The sequence below is a fragment of the Motacilla alba genome, chromosome 13 (genome assembly GCF_015832195.1).
Source record: "Motacilla alba alba isolate MOTALB_02 chromosome 13, Motacilla_alba_V1.0_pri, whole genome shotgun sequence".
NCBI lineage: Eukaryota > Metazoa > Chordata > Aves > Passeriformes > Motacillidae > Motacilla > Motacilla alba.
In genome coordinates this window covers 9,150,468-9,156,665 of record NC_052028.1, presented here as the reverse complement: position 1 = coordinate 9,156,665, position 6,198 = coordinate 9,150,468, and positions in this window count along the sequence as shown.

The window sequence follows — 6,198 nt, the reverse complement described above, 5'->3', positions numbered from 1 at the left end:
ATTCTTCAGGCTGTCTGGAATATATTGGCATCAGTGGTGAATAATCCCTCCCAAGTCATCACATCAGGCCTGTTTTAGTAAATCTTTCCACTTATTAAGAACAAATTTAAACCATCTAAATATGCTTATGTAAGGAGTCCTTTAAAAATAGTTTGTAAATTTAGGAGCCAGCATATGATGAAAAAATACAATAAAAAAGAAAAGAGTCAGTGACATACTTTAGCCCAGTTTAAACTCAGCTGAATCCTCCCATCTTTTGCAAAACAAACAGGAGGTTTTGCATAAAAGCAGCCAGCAAAGTCCTGCTGGTGTTAAGACATTCTTTCTGAAATGCAAGGCAACACTTCATCTGCTTTATGAGCCCAGGGCCGAGCTGGTATCTACATTCCTGAGCAGGCAGCCAGGATTTAGAGAGGTGCATGTGCAGACCAGTGGCCCCCCAGCTCTGGAGGAATGGAGAGGGACCCTACTGAGCGCTCAAGCTTCTTGCATGAATCTTTGGGATAAAGAAGTCAGGGGAGCAGTTTCTTGGCTGTTCATGGCAGCCCCGGGGAGCAGCTCTCTCTGTGCCAAGCTCTTAGCCAAGCACTGGGGCCAGGATGCTGTAATGCTGGCTAGGAGAAATCAGCAGCACTCAGGAGAGTCACTGGCAAATCTTGGTTGGAGCTGCATTTCACTGAAAGCCAGACTTCCTGCAGAAGCATCCCCCTCTGCATCCTTCAGGTCCTCGTGCCCCTGCAAACACAGCAGCCCCTGCCTGGCCAGGGGACCTTATCATGCAATCATGGAATGGTTTGTGCAGGAAGAGACCTTAATGCCCATCTCACCCCAACTCCTGCCATGGGCAGGGGCACTTTCCACTGTCCCGGATTGCTCCAAGCCACATCCAACCTGGCCTTGAGCCCTTCCAAGGGTGAGGCAGCCACAGCTTCTCTGGAAAACCTTCTCCTTGCTCTCCCTTTTAACACAAGGCACTTCCCTTTGACTGCTGCTGAGACCTACCCTCATTTGTTGGCGTGCAAGTGGAGGTGCAGGTCCAGCCCCAGGTATTATCATTCTTTACCCCGAGTGTGTGCCTGATTGTTTGGTCAGTGCGTTCTGAAATCAATGATCCTATTAAAAAAGCAGACTGCCAGTGGATGGAGAATTCATTGGTATTGCAGGACTGTCTTTTAAAGATGCTCCCCAGGGCTGACTTGAAGCTTCTGCTTGACAGGTGTATGTAATGTACCAGGATCCAGGGAGAAATCCTGTCTTGACAATTCAGCTGAAATGAGGCAACGAAGGGAAAGGACAGAGCCGGCAGGTTCATGTGTGGGTTAATTTACAGCATCTCTAAGTGTCTGCCAGCTCAGTACTTGGAAATCCTGTCACATTCTGTGAGATTGTATGAATTATAAATTCCCACTAATGGCCTCACACATATGGATGTTTCAATAGTAGTTCCTTATTTTTCCTTTTCAGTATAACAAAAAAGACAAAAGGACTTGCAGCACATTCCAGAGTGATGCATTGCCTGATTGTGACAGTGTTTCCCTGTGCCAGTAAGAGTTGTATTTATCATTCAGGAAGGTAATCTTCTGCACTTCCAATATAAGTAAATATAAAGCATTTTGCTCTGATTTTTATTCAGGCAGATTTATGCCTTAGATAAACCCCACTTCCAAATGTACAACCAATATTTAGACAAGTCTAAACAAAATCTTATTTTAATAAATACATAGTTTGAGGTCTGAAAAGATTTTGCCTTTATTCACCAAAATGTGTAAACAGCATCTATATGCCTCACAACATTTCCACTGAAAGCAAGCATGATTACACTGAGGTGCAATCAAAGCAGAAAGATGTGTTTGTACAGCACAGAAGATGTACTGGGGTATCCAGAGAAGATTATGTTATCTTGCTGCCACACTGGCCCTTAGGTTTAAAAATAGCAATTCTTTGCTCTAGTTTGCAGAGCACTGGGATTCTATCTCTGATTTTCACCTGGAAGCTTCTGATGGAAAGAAAATCAGAGCAGATGTCTACCTTAAGGGACAGTGGGGAATGGCTTTAAACTGACAGAGGGCAGATTAGATTAGATATTAGGATGATATTCTTCTTTGTGAGGTGATGAGCCAGTGGCACAGGTTGCCCAGAGAAGCTGTGGATGCCCCATCCCTGGAAATGTTCAAGGCCAGGTTGGATGGGGCTTGGAGCAATTTCAAGGACCTATGTATTTGAGGCAAGGGAGGTTAATATTTTAATCAATAGTTTCCTTTGAAAATATCCTCCACAACTCTTTGAATACATGTTAAATTATTCCCCAATTTTTCTGTATTCACACAATCCTAGATGCTCTGCATTAAACACATTTGAAAAGTTGCCCGCTCACAGGCTTCTGGTGCCAGGGCTGGTCTGGAACCCAGCCACAGCCCCAGCAACACTCGCCAAGCTCAGCACATTTATTGTTGCTGCCTGTGATCTTCTGGTGCTGCAGTGCAGGGGACAGATGTGGCACACTAAGGCCAGGGTCTGCTTCATTTCTGCAGGTATGTGCTTGATTTCCTCCTGCCTAACCCAGGGCTAGGGTTAGGGTTAGGGTTAGGATTAGGTCATTGTCCTTTTCTGCTGTTAATAATTTCTCTGTGCCAGCAGTCTTGTCAAGAGCACAGTGCCCTTCTCTCCCAAACCCTTTTTTCCTTTGGCTGGGGCACTGGACAGCACTGGGGTGAAGCAGCAAGGTCTGTCTGTCCTTCCACAGCTCCCTCCCAGTGATGGATCCCATAACTGGCTCTGCCAGGCACTCACCCCTCCCAGCTCCCATGAAAAATCCCATGGCTTTGGGGACACTCAGAACTTGCAGTCCTGTGCTTGGTCTGTTCTGCTTCCCTGGAGTTCTCCAGAGTACAAAACCTTTGTACCTGACAGAGGCTAAATGAAAATGAGTAATTTTTTGCCTCCTAAAGGCACCTTCCTGAATATTCCATTGGCTGTTTTCTTCACATGAACATTTTTCTATTTTTCATCTGTTAGGCAAGGTCATGACATTGCATTTTGCCCTGTGGAAATTTTAAACAAAAATAAAGCTATTTTTATTTTGATTTCCAGCTTCTCTGAATATCAAGGGAAAGTGCATTAGCCCCATTTCTTTCAAAATGACTTTTTAATAAAAACATTCATGTTTTTCCTAATACTGAAAACATGGCTTTCTCTTCCCTTGAACATTCCTTGTTTTTCTTTTAAGTAGTTCTGATGAAAATTACTTTGGTTCTCTTTTACTAGAAAGCTTGCATGAAACAAGGCAGAACATTGCCTTGAAATGAAGAAAACATACCTCTTATTTTAATCTTCTTATAAAAGCCTGACTTTTCTCCCCATCTCATTGCTCATATTTTAAAAAATTATTATCAAATAGAGAGCAGAAAATCTTGAGTATTATTCTTTGGCTCTGTGTTCAAATTGAAGGTTTTTAAAATTCTTCTTGGCTGTTCACAAGCCCAGAGGATTTCTTTTGATTTTTTAAGCCTCTCTAGAAAGTGCAGCCTTTTCTCTGGGGACAAGTTCTAAAAGAAACAAATCAGAGATGAGGAATTTTAGTAGTCAGTTCACTCTCTGGCTCATTCCTTTGTCTCTCTCCTGTCAAGCCACTTTGATTCTGCATCCCCCACATATCTCAGCCTTTCGAGGCATTTATAAATTATAGAAGTATTTATTATTGTGGGGAAAATATGATCATTCACTGAACTCATGGTGAACTTTGCACACATGCTCACTCCTTTGGTCCTGAGATTTTTTTCATAGCAAGCAACCCCCTTTGCTTTAGGTCTGCAGGCTGAGCTTGGCAGGTGAACTGAGGCTCATTCTGCAGAACCCAGAGCTAGAGCAAAATGCAAAAATGCCCACTGAGTCTTACTCTTTCCTAAAATGAATCTGCAACTTTCCTTCAGTTTGTCCAGTTTGTCATATAAATATAGCAAGCATCATGTTGGTGCGTAAATCTCTGGGAAAAATTTACCCATAGTCCCACATAGCTTTATGGTGAGATTTTCAGTTCCTTTGTTGCTAAAATATAAATGCATGTGAGGGTGGGATGTGAAAAACTTGTGAATAAAATTAAGCTGTATTTTTCTCTTTCTTGGGTAGTATTGAAAGAATAAGTTGGTGTGTATTGAACAGGGATCTTGTCACTCCTCCTCTCTTCCAACACCATTAAACAGGACAGTTCAATGGCAAAGGATTTGGGATATTTGGGTTCACACATTTGGGATATTTGGGTTCACACCTGAATATCCCACCTGGGATAGCACCTGGGAGATTGATAATTCCTTATCAGTGGGATCTGTTCCACTGCTGGCTGTGCAGACACACGACCACGTCGCGTTTCCTTTCGTACCCTTCCTTGATGCTAAAAAGAACAAAGTTCTCAGTGTGTGCTGTTCCACTGCTGCAAAGACACTGCTCAGCACAGACACTCTGGATTTGAGCTCAAGCCCCCGGAGAAGGCCACTTAATCCCCAAAAACACCTCCAGTAGCCCCCTCAAAGACTCCTCACTTACTGGGTCTTCTGTGATATCTTCCATTAACACTACCAGGGACCCAAACCCTGCCTGATCATGGAGGGATCTGTTCTCCACCAGGCCAGAAAATGAATGCATTTAATAAGGATTAACCCCAGCTGGCACTAGGGAGCAATAAATATCATAGCACCAGCATTTGTAACGCTGCAGTTATCATTGTGTCAGCATTTCTGTTATAAACCAGGGGTTGCAGTGGATTAGAACTCAGCCATAAAATTTTCTCCAGGCTGAAACTTGGCATAAAAAAGAAATATCAGTCTATGATATTTTTTCTTAACCTTTAAAAAAAAATCTTTTCGGTCTATTTAAAGTTGTAAAAAAGAAAGAATATGAAACTCTTCCCAAATTCTTTAAATTATCATCCAGGCCTCTGGGGAATGAAGAAAGACTCTGGCTGAGGCTGCATTTATGGGTGAGTTTTCAATGGGATATCAGAAGTTCAGGGATTAAAGATGTTTTTTGGTATTTCTTGAAAGTCAAAAGCTTTGTCACATTATATTAAAGAGCTCAATTCTTTTGCCATGGGGCTTTACAAATATTTCTTGGTCCCCTTTTTGTTCAGAGAAGTGGATAATCTGAAACTACCAGGACCTCCGAACCACACTGAGTACCCTGGCCAAGCCCCAGGTTGGGGGTCCCACTGGGATCCCTCCTTGTCCAGGCTGGGGTGGCTCAGGGGACAGACTGGGAAGGCTGAAATCAGGGTTGTTCAGATTTTATTCTGAGCTGAAACTCGAGGTTTTTGTCAGAATTAGTGCCCTCTCAGAAAGCAGCTGCACACTGGGGACTGCCATGGTGTGGGAGGAGGAGCAGGCACAGAGCTGTGCACTGGGTGCCTCCTGGGACTCTGAGCCCTTCCCAGAGCAGACATCACCCCTGCTCTCCCTGCCCCCTGTGGGCAGCACAGCCCGGGGTTCCTGTGTCTGCCCCAGCTGCTGGCTGGAGAAAAGCACAATTTACCCTGCAGTGTACAAGCGCACACTGCCAGAAAGGTCACCACTGTTTTGTGTAGACCTCAAGAGAAGAACATGAATTAATTTGTTCCCCTCAAATAACATTTTATTTTAGAAACAGGAGAGCTGGTTGTTTTTTTTTTTCCTTGTGCAGTCTGAGGTACAATACTGAGTTCCAGTTTCCCTTAAGTGCTGAACTTCATCCTCCTACTAGGATGGTTTTATTTTAGTTACCAAATATTTGAGGTTAAAGTGAATAGTTCATCTTTAATGGGATTATCTCTTTCAATGTTTGCTTTCATTACAGTTTGAATTGCTCTGAGCATGAGAATCTAACCTCACCAAAAGCATATTTTTGTAATTTGATACAAACTAAATTTAACCTTTGACTCTCATCTATAAAGACGTTACTTTTTTCCACTGAAAAGCAGAATGTTAGATTAAAGATCTGCCAGTTTCAATTTCCAGGTTGCTAACCTTCCTGTGATTGGGTCCTGCACTGTGGAAAGCTGTGTGTTCAGTAAAGGTATTTAACATTAGCTGTAATGGTTGAGATGGTCTCATAACTGCTGCTTTCAATGGCTGGCTGAAGTTCTCTACTGATTTTTTACATGGACAATCATTTCCCTGACCTACGCTGTACAATACAGGAGAACTCTTTGGACAGAGATATTTAAAATAAAAT